General features: G+C 52.5%; 1 non-coding gene across 1 annotated transcript; it reads left to right on the forward strand.

The window, feature by feature from the left end:
* Positions 1 to 6,030: 6,030 nt before the first annotated feature.
* On the forward strand, positions 6,031 to 6,104 carry TRNAF-GAA. Its single transcript has one exon. It is a non-coding gene; the product is annotated as a tRNA-Phe (tRNA).
* The last annotated feature ends 5,067 nt before the right edge of the window (positions 6,105 to 11,171 follow it).

The raw sequence follows: 11,171 nt of genomic DNA on the forward strand, positions 1-11,171 counted from the left end.
CTCCTGGAGGCCAATACCATTGAGTTGCGTCCACACTACCCTAAATTCGACCCAGCAAGGCCGATTTCAGTGCTAATCCCCTCATTGGAGGTGGAGTAAAGAAATCGATTTAAAGAGCCCTTTAAGTTGAAAAAAGGGCTTCGTCGTGTGCATGGATCTAGGGTTAAATCGAGGTAAGATTGCTAAATTCAACCTAAAGTCATAGTGTAGACCAGGCCTCAGAGGGATTTTATAGCTACTGGCTGGCTGGGTGTCCAAAAAAGGGAGCTACCCGCCCCCACCCCCTTTCATTGATCACACTTGGTAACTACTAAGCAGAAGCACAGAATCATAGATTGACTTACTGATTTTCCTGCAGGCCTTCCTAACAGCACAGCAGGGCTGCTCTTGGTTCTGCACAATGTTGTTTCGTTTAGCAGTGACTGTGAAGGCACTTCCAGCTATTTGGCCGTGGGAACTCTGGTATTAAGTGGACACTCTGTCTTAGCTGTGTATGGCTGTATTGCTTGTAGATTGATATATACTGTATTGATGTTACCAAGTGGAGTATTTTGTAGCTGGCTGCTATAATTTGTTTAACTTGTATGAAATATGAATATGCTCCCTCAGACTTAACCACCTGCCTTTCACACACTCCCTGCCCCTCGCTCTCTGGGGTGGGAAGAAGCCACCAGCATGTGTGTCCATTGGACTTTTTTATTTAATTACTTCTCATTGTTAAATTGTTTATGAGTGTTTTTTAAATTTCATTGCAGTGCGTTTTCTTCCTGCCACTATCACCTGGCAGCTCAGAGATGTGAGATTCTCCTCCATTGCATTTTTGCCCGTGGATAAAAGAAGCGAGGTCACATGTCAGTACCTTTGGAAATAAAAGCAACCTAGAACCAAACCAGCTGTCTCCTCAGTGTGCAGTTTGTGTCTTTTTTGTTGCAGTTGATGTGTGTGCAGGGGCCCTGTGTGCTCACCCCCCTTGGTGTAGCATTTGACTTCTTCCTGGAGTGAATGTGGTGCTGTGGAATGTCAGGCACAGGCTGCATGACCCCCTCCATTTATCCTTGGTGCAGATACAGCCCAGGCAGTGCTAGTGCAACCTCCCCTCCTGCTGCCCTCCACCATCATATGCACAGCCCACCTGTCAGGGCAGGAGGGGAATGTTGCTCCATGGATCCTGGGTCTCATATGGGACTGCCTTAGGAGGGGGGTGTGTGGTGGTATCCATTACATCACCAGACTGAGCTTTCCAATATCCTTGGTGATTGTTGCCAAGATCTAGGACTTTGTGCTCAAACATCTCCCAGCTTCTTTCCTGAAAGGAAGATCAAGGTTTCCTTGCAATATACAGGAGGAAAGTAGCTTTTTAACCTAGATGGGACTTGACCCCATAATCTCTGGCTTCAGAAACTAATGCCTTATCCATTAGGCCACTGATAAACAACTAGTAAAAAGATGGAAATTCCCTCTCATAAATGCAGATTCATTGCATTTGCTTCAAAGCCAAATGGCCCCTTAATGTGCCTTACAGAAATGTCTGCATCCCCTGGCAGTGAGGCCACTGGGCAGGTCGCTGACAGAGCTGAGCATCACCTTTCTGCCAGCTATCTTTAGAGAAGAACCCCACTCTAGAGTCACCCCCCCTCCTTCAGCACCTCCACGTCTGTGGCTCTGAGTGGCAGTAGGATGATTAGGGGGCGAATCCGGGGCTAGAAGGGGGGTAAGGTTGGCCTGTAAGGAGGAACCAGGTGGGGCAGACCCAGGGGGAGGTTGTGGGCTGCTGGTTGGTTGGTGGGATCCAAGCTCTAGATCAAAGCTGCACTGCAACCTGACACCCAGGGTTATAGGGCTTACATGGTAACCCCCTTACTGGCCTCAGTGAACCCCAAACCCTTGTTACTAAGGGCATTTAGGAGTCTCTCTCCCTTATAAACTTCTGGGATCTCCTCTGCAGGCATCAGCCACTCCTGCCTCACAGGTTGCACTCTTGGCACTGTGCAAGCCACCAATGACTTTTGCACACAAGACAGCCTCAGCCATATGTGTCTCTGTGGTGCATTGAGTGAGTGCTTTTTGGTTGTTAACCAAAAGGATGGCGGTTTGAGCCCACCCAGGGTTGGCCATAAGCGTATGCTATTCTCTTGCTCCACAAGACCTGCTGGGAGCCTCAAAGGCCCCCTTTTGTCACCTCAAAACCACCCCTCTTTCAGCTGGTGTCCTGAAGAGCGGGCTGGATGTCATTCAGAAACCTATCTCCCAGCAGCCGTGCTGGAGGCTCAGGCTTAATCCTCAAGGACGAGCACCAAACTTTCAGCCAGGAAAGTTTTGCTCCCCTCCAGCTCCACGCAAGTGGCAAGGGAGAAACTGACTAGACACGCCGGCTCAAAGATGCCTCCCTCCCACTTCCCTGTACGCTGTGCAAAGCTATTGACCTGCCTCATGCCTCGTCAGGAAAGTGTGACCATGCTGCCCAAGTCTGAGTCACGTCCGCAACCTGGCCCGCCCCGGCTGATGGCGCACAGAGCCATGCGAGTCAATGGTAGGTCGAGTTGGGAGCACCGGCTCTTTCCCCTGACAGACACACAGCGCCTAGCATCCCGAGAGCCTCCCTTGTGCTCTCCCACAGCAGACGCCTGCCGGTGGGAAAAGAGGACCAGAAAGCACCGCAGCCTCATTCCAGGACAGGAGGCCCTTGCCCCACCCAGGCAGCCAGAGAGCTCCCTGGCAGGCCATCACCTCACCTCAGTCATCTCTTGCTGCTCTGCTAGTCACTGCCTCACTCGAAGGCCTAAAGGGCTAAGAAACAAGCACCCACGCAGCAGAGGAGGGTTTTGATCCATTAATTTCTGGGTTATGGGCCCAGCACACTTCCACTGCATCACGCTGCTGACTCTTCAGTATCCTGGCACCCAGTTGCCATTATCCGGATTAGTGCCTTACGAGCTCTCACGCTGCCAGGCAGATGCACAGGCTGCTAGGCGCTGCCCTGATCACAGGATTTTACAGCTTATACAGGGTAAAAGGGATGGATTTGGGGTTTGGACCCCATTGGGAGCTGGGTAGCAGAGTGCCGGAGAGGGCAGCACTTCTTAAGCTGTTTTCAGCTAAGCCTGCAGCTTGTGGGGGACGAGGTTCAGACTTGGATCTGTGTTTGCAGCAGGGAAGTACGTCTGGCTCTAACAGGCTAGGTACTGAAGTCCCAAGCTGGCAAGGAAAACGGACTCAGAGGCAGGCACAGCAGGTGACAGTCCCAAAGGGGCTTCTGCGACCCAACCCGTTTTAAAAGAGTGTGGCTTTTTTGCCTTCTTATCTGTGCTAGCCTCTGGGACGGAGATGATAGGGGGAGTGTTGAAACATTTGCAGCTGCAGGGGAAAAAAAGGGGAGTGTATTATTTAAAAAGACACATTTTTAAAGAACAATTGGCAGACTCTTTCATGGTGAACCAAGCTGTTAACATTGCATAACACATGTGCTTTCAGTACAAGGTTGCATTTTGCCTCTGAATGTCCCCGTAATAAAATTTCCCTATTTCAACCAGGTGACCATGGATGATATTGCTCTCCTGAGGATAACACAGAGACATAAAGAATGGATGTAGCTTGAATGCATTCCAGTAGCTTTTATTTACAAAGGTACACTCATCAGAGGTGCCTTCTCCACCATCAAGGTCCAGGAACCCACGCTGGGACGAGTATTGTCTCCAGGGTGATAAATATTTCCTGGCTGTTGGGGAGAACGCTTCCTCCGCTTTCCTGCTGTGCGCTACCCTCCTTCTCCTCCTCCTCATCATCTTCCTCATCCCCAAAATTCTCATCCGTGTTGCGTGAGATTCCCCTCTTGCAGGAGTCCATGAAAAGGTGGGGGGGGTAGTGGCGGGGGCACCCCCTAGAATTGCATGCAGCTCATCATAGAAGCGGCTTGTTTGGGGGTCTGACCCAGAGCGTCCGTTTGCCTGTTTGGTTTTTTGGTAGTCTTGCCTGAGCTTCTTAAGTTTCATGCGGCACTGCTGTGGGTCCCTGTTATAGCCTTTGTCCTTCATACCCTTGGAGATTTTGTCAAATATTTTGGCATTTCATCCTTAGAGCGGAGTTCTGATAGCACGGATTCGTCTCCCCATGCAGCAGTCAGATCCAGTATCTCCCGTTCGGTCCATGTTGGAGCTCTTCTGCGATTCTGGGACTCCATGGTCACCTCTGCTGATGAGCTCCGCACGGTCACCTGTACTGATCAGCTTGCCATGCTGGCCAAACAGGAAATGAAATTCAAAAGTTCATGGGGCTTTTCCTGTCTACCTGACCAGTGCATGTGAGTTGAGAGCACTGTCCAGAGCAGTCACAATGGAGCACTCTGGGATAGCTCCCAGAGGCCAATACCGTCAAATTGCGTCCACACTATCCCAATTTCGACCCGGCGATGTCGATTTCAGTGCTAATCCCCTCATTGAGGAGGAGTACAGAAATCGATTTTAAGAGCCCTTTAAGTTGACAAAAATGGCTTAGGCATGTGGATGGGTGCAGGGTTAAATCGATATAACACTGCTAAATTCGACCTAAACTCATAGTGTAGACCAGAGCCAAGTAAATCCTGTTCTTCTCCTTTCATGAAGATGCCTGGGACACCACCTCACACTGTGTCCCTGAGGTGTCAGGCAAACTCTCAGCACCTGAAGCTTCTGCCACTCACCTAGTGCCCCATGTCCCATAGATCAGCCATAACCCTGGTTGCTGCTCTATGAGAGTGTGAAAGGAGCCTAGTCAGCAAATCCATGGGTGCTATGGGGCTGCAGCACTAACAGGGGAAGAAAAGTTTTCAGCGCCTACTGGCAGCCAGCTCTGCCCCCACTACAGGCCTTGCGGACAAGCTCCTTCTCTTCCCCTTCAGCGCCTCCTGCCTGCCAGTGATCCTGCTTGTCTGCCTGCCTGGAGGTGCTGGGGGGGCTGACAGGGAGGAGCTGGGACAGGAGGATGTGGGGGAGAGATAGTAATGGGGCAGGAAGGTGCAGGGCAGGAAGAGCTGGGACAAGTGTGAGGGATTGGGGGAAGCGGTGGAGTGGGGGCAGGGCCTGGTGCAGAAAAGGGAGGATTTGTTCCGGATCCTGCATCCCTCTAGGGCCAGCCCTGAAACGAAGCACTGACTATTACAGTGATAATAAAACTGATCAGCATTGCAGGGGAGACTGAGGGAGATCAACACTCATCAGGTCTCTTCTCTCCCCCAAGGTGAGCCAGACACTGCTCTCTCCTGGGTCTCACTCTAGGAGCTGGACGCCAAGGAGCCATTTCCCCACAGGAAGTGCATTGAGTGCCCCTGTGGTGCTGGGGGGGCTGGCGCTGCTGCTGCCTGTGGGGCTGGCAGGGGGGCTGATGTCCGCAGACTCTCAGCTGCCAAGCCGGAGGGGGCACTTGGGACCTTACCAGACTGGTGCAGTGAAGATGAGAGGTAGACAGAGAAATACAGACGCTCTCCAGAGCACAGAGCAGCGTCCGCCCATGCAGCCAGGCAATGAGCATTTCCCACAGCCTGGAGCTGAGGGGGAGGCGGCAGCTGCTGTTCCAGCTCCTCGGGGACAGGCTTTGTCAGCGAACAGCCACTTCTTACTCACCACAGCTAAGGGCGTCGGGTTCCTCCGGTGGGGGTGTGGAACAGCCGTTCGTTTTCCTGTTCGCACTCCTCTGCCGTGTGAAAATTGGGGAGGGGAAGCAGAAGCCCCACTTCCATCCCTAAATGACACCCAGTGAGGGAATCCAGGACAACAGGGTGGGGCAGCAAGTGGTGACCAGACTCTCACTGCCAGGGTCTAGTCTAGCTCAGGGTCCAGCTCATTTTCTCCCCACGCCACTGGCTCCAATCGCCTTCTGCCACCAGGTCAACCCGGGAATTCAGGCAGGAATGGGATGAGGAAGTAATTCAAGCTGAGCAAAGCAGGCAAAAGTGAGCCTTGTCTTCATGGGCCGCTCCCAATGACGTTCTTTTTGTGTGCAACTGCTGCAAAAACATCCAGATAGAGAAGCAGGAGGCCAAAATAGTGCTGGACAGCTTCTAAAGTAGCTTAGTTGAGAGAGCATTAGACTGAAAATCTAAAGGTTCCTGGTTCAATCCCAGGCTTTGAGAGGCCCTTTCATCCCTATTTGCACAGTGATGGCTTGCTCTCTGGGTGCCCAATAGTGTCTGCACCCAAGGTGAATCTCTGATCTTGGGCTCTGTAGTACGAAAACATGGTGTGGGCTTCTGCATCTGGTTGGCCCACCCAACTTTTTAGGATGAGAGCTGTCTTTCCCAACATGGCAGGAAGCCAGTGAGGTAGGGTGACCCTCAAGAATGGTGCCACAGGGCTGCTGAGCAAGGGCTGTACCAGGGAAGGGGCATCTGTAAAAGTGGCCATGTGGAAGATGGCAGGGATTTGGGGGCCCAGGAAGAGGTGTTTGATGTTTGGTGCTTTGGAACAGTTGGACTTGGGCATGGTGGGTGTTCAGGAAATACACGTTCATGAGTTTAGGGTAGATTGATAGGCAGAGGGTGATTGGAAGAAGGGCCTGTCTCTTTGGTCTTCCAGGCCAGGGAAGAATGATGGGGTTGGAGTCTTGTTCTTCACATTCGCAGTGCTAGTACAGAAGGTGCTGGAGCTCTGATCAGGGAGGACGTTACTGGTGGGCTTTGTGCTCTGTGGCACTGGTTAGGGCTATATTAGTGTATATGGTCCCCAATTAAGAAATGGAAGGAACTGGTTCCCTTCCTCTGGACTGTTTGTTGTTGGTGTTTTCCCAACTGTCAGAGGAAACATTTTTACAATGAGCACTACCTGGCACAGGTCTGTAGTGAGGTCAACTTAGAGCCACAGAGGGGGTACATCTTTCTGCAGGGACAGGCCAGGAGTCGCATTGACTGGATTTACATGAAGGAGAGCACATCGACAGCCCAGTGCACGGTGGTGCCAATGGACAGTTCGGATCACACAGCTCTCACCGTGTGCTCAATGTTGGCAATTCCCTGACCAGGGGCGGCGTTATGTATTTTGCTGCCTCAAGCAGAGTCAGGTTGCACCTCTGGCTCTTACTCTGAAGGTTGAAGTTACAATTCTCTGTTTGGATGCTTGGGGCTCCTCTTCAACAATACAATACACAGTCTGCTTAAGCCCCCACCCAGCAATCGGGGGGAACTAACCCTTGCCACTGGGGGCCTCTAAGAGGTGATACTTTCCCCACTCACAACCACTGAGTGTAGAAAAGAAACTAAGAAAAAGGAGGAAAATCACCTTGTATTAACTTGGGTAAACACCACAATCAGGATTCATAACACAACACTATGAGCAAAACACCAACCCACAGTGCTCTGGGCAGTGGCCTTTTGCCTCGGGCTCTTAAATCCAGACACCAAAAGCTCTTTGGATGTGTCCCTCCCTCCACTGCACCTCACCCACAGCTGCTGTCCTGGGTCAGTGAAAACCCAGAGTTCACCTCTCACCTCCCGGGGGGAAAGCCCCTTTCTCCCTCCGCTGTCTGGCCACATTGCCGGCCACTTGCCGTTCCACCCTGTCACCGCTCTGCTGGCCCCTCTCTGCTCTGGGACGTCTTGTGGTCCCACCAGGAGTGGAACGGGCTCCCTAAAAGCAGGGCCGCCCAGAGGATTCGGGGTCTGCTGGGGCAAAGCAGGGGAGCAGACATAAAAAAGGTGCCACCGACTGTGGCGCTTGCACTCACTGGGCGGCGCTTCGAGTCTTCAGTGGCAGCGGGTCCTTCACTCACACTGCGTCTTGGGCAGCGCTGAAGGACCCGCCGCTGAAGTGCCGCTGAAGACCCAGAGTGAGTGAAGGGCCTGCTGCCAAAGTGCCGCCGAAGACCCAGACTGCTGCTGGGCCAGTAAAATGTAAAAAGGCGCCTTTAGCCAGGGAAGGGATTCTCGGCCAGGGCTTGTGGGGCGCCTGCAGGGCCCGGGGCCTGGGGCAAATTGTCCCACTTGTCCCCCCTTGGGCAACCCTGCCTAAAAGTAGCAGCCACCAGAGCCCAAACAGTAGCCCCCTCCCTGCCACTCGAGGCCACGCCCCTGCCCCCCCTTCTCCCCAAGGTCCCGCTGCTATGCTGCCTCTTCCCCCCAAGACCCCACCTCCCGCTCACTGCTCTCCGCTCCCTCCCCACGCTCACTCACCCTTACGGTCATTACAAAGGGGCAAGGCAGAGCCCTCCCATTTTGAAAAGTCCTGGGGTGTTGTTCCTCCCTGTTCAGGCACCCCTGGGGCCCTGCACTTCACACAGCTCTCCCTGATTTCAGCTGCTAGTGAGGGAGCCTCACTGCTAGCACAGACTGGGCAGTTTGTTGGATGAGAGACGCTGTCCCAAAGCAGGACTAATGCTCAGACCTGGTGATCAGTGATTTCAGATCTGTTGGTCTGCAGCAAGACTCTGCAGTGAGTCTTAACCAGCTCTGTTATTACACAGGGAAGAACAAAAGGGTCAAATGGGGCCTGGAACCCTTAAGAAGAATCCACCTCACCGAGTACAACACTTGTCGCTACCGGCTCTCAGCTCCACTGAGAATGTTTTGGGGTCACTCCTCGCCCTTATCAACCTAGGAGTCTTGGAGAATAACAGCTAACAGGTGCTCCAGTGGCACAACTGGCTAGTGCACAGTACTTATAGGGCAGTGCTGAGAGGAGCTATACTGAGGTTGTGAATTCAAACCTCCCATGGAGCACTAGCTTTTATTCACCAAGTGATGTCACCCCCTCATTTGTCCTGTGGAATGTAGAATCTGGCCCAGGGGACACTGAGGCAGGGGAGGAGACAAAAATGCCCCCTCAACTATTACCTTCTCTCCAGAGCACAGGTCAGAATCTACAATCATTTCTCCCCTACCAGCCCCTGTGCCAAGATCCCTCCCCTGGCGTCTGTACTATTGACAAAGACTAAGTGACAGGGACCAAACACTCAAATCCCACCTGGTGCGGGGAGCCAGGTTTGCTCTTCAAATTCTGTCGTTGATACATTTCCAGGCCTGGGAAAGGCCCACAACAGCATTGAATGGGAAGCTGCCTGCAGAACAGTGACACTGCACAGAGCTCCTGTGGAGGAGGGGTGGGAATTCGTAACATTTTGAGGCTTGTTTGGGAAATGAGCCTTTGCTGACAAGGTTTGTCTCTGTTCATATTTCCCCTTCAGGTGTTATGTTGAGGGATCTTTAGTATATTTCTGTGAGGTTAATAACTATCTCCTCAACTTTATTTACTCAACTTAAAAATTTGTGTCACCTGATTTTTGTATCTCCCTGTGAAAATACAACTGACACGTGTGGCTTTCTAGAGGGGGTCATGATGTTAAAGTTGGGGAATTCAGTCTCTGTACTTCTGGGAGGGGGTTTTGCTTTTTTACAGCTGACTCACTGCCAGGCACACCAGGGCTGTTAGCTGCACCCACTGTCCTTGCCAGGGGCCCCTGCTGAACCCTGGGCGGCTGTGCCTGCAGTGCATGGGTGACTCTGCAGGGGGAAGAAGCTGCTGTGGAGCAATGTAGAGCAGGTGCAGGAAGGAGACTGGGGTCACTATTCACATTCTGAACTGCACAATTTTTTCATATTTGGGAATGTCCAAGACCAATTCTAGGGGAAGGTGAATGCAGAGCAGTGACACTGGAGGTGTCCAGACCTCCAATGGGGGCAGCGTGGAACTTAATAATGGGAAGATCATTTGCGAAACTTCACTTGGCTTCACTGACAAGATTTTTCTCTGTTCTTATTTCACGTTGTGGTGTTATTTAGAGGAGTCAGGATATATTTTTACTGTATTAATTAAACACTTACTTTTATTTAATCAAGCCAAAAACTTAGTGTCACTTCTTTTTTTTCTCTGTCCTAGAAAGAATTAATTGAATTTTGTGACTTTCTGGAAAATGCAGAGAGATTAAATGTGGGGAATTCAGTCTCTGTGTTTGTCAGCTGATGTTTTCCTCTCACAGGTCAGTGCCTGCATTGAAATACCAAGAGGAATCTAAGGGCTGGTGTACACTGGGCACTGAACTGGAAGAGCGACATTTCTCAGGGTGTGAACCCCACCCCCGAAACCCATAGAGTTAAGGTGACCTAAGCCCTGATTAGATAGTGCTAAAGAAAAGGAAGAACTGTTCTGTCCATGTAGCTATTACAGGGATGGGAAAACCCCTCCAGTCACTGTCTACTCCAGAGTGCTAGAGCAGTGCCACAGCAGTGTTTGAAGTGTAGACAGAGGGAAAATAGATCTGGTATGTCTACATCTACAATTTTGCAGCGCTGGTTGTTACAGCTGTATTAGTACAGCTGTATAGGGCCAGCGCTGCAGAGTGGCCACACTTACAGCAACCAGCGCTGCAAGTGGTGTTAGATGTGGCCACACTGCAGCGCTGTTGGGCGGCTTCAAGGGGGGTTCGGGGAACGCGAGAGCAAACCGGGGAAGGAGACCAGCTTCGCCGCGGTTTGCTCTCGCGTTCCCCGAACCCCCCAGCAAACCGCAGGGAAGGAGACCTGCTTGCTCGGGGATTCGGGGAACTCGAGAGCAAACCGCAGGGACGGAGACCTGCTTGCTCGGGGATTCGGGGAACGCGAGAGCAAACCGGGGAAGGAGACCAGCTTCACCATGGTTTGCTCTCGCATTCCCCGAACCCCCCTGCAAACCGCAGGGAAGGAGACCTGCTTGCTCGGGGATTCAGGGAACTCGAGAGCAAACCGCAGGGAAGGAGACCTGCTTGCTCGGGGATTCGGGGAACGCGAGAGCAAACCGCAGGGAAGGAGACCTGCTTGCACGGGGGTTCGGGGAACGCGAGAGCAAACCGGGGAAGGAGACCAGCTTCGCCCGTGGTTTGCTCTCGCGTTCCCCGAACCCCGCTGCAAACCGCAGGGAAGGAGACCTGCTTGCTCGGGGGTTCGGGGAACGCGAGAGCAAACCGCAGGGAAGGAGACCTGCTTGCTCGGGGATTCGGGGAACGCGAGAGCAAACCGGGGAAGGAGACCAGCTTCACCATGGTTTGCTCTCGCATTCCCCGAACCCCCCTGCAAACCGCAGGGAAGGAGACCTGCTTGCTCGGGGATTCAGGGAACTCGAGAGCAAACCGCAGGGAAGGAGACCTGCTTGCTCGGGGATTCGGGGAACGCGAGAGCAAACCGCAGGGAAGGAGACCTGCTTGCACGGGGGTTCGGGGAACGCGAGAGCAAACCGGGG

Source organism: Gopherus evgoodei, unplaced genomic scaffold (genome assembly GCF_007399415.2).
Source record: "Gopherus evgoodei ecotype Sinaloan lineage unplaced genomic scaffold, rGopEvg1_v1.p scaffold_31_arrow_ctg1, whole genome shotgun sequence".
NCBI lineage: Eukaryota > Metazoa > Chordata > Testudines > Testudinidae > Gopherus > Gopherus evgoodei.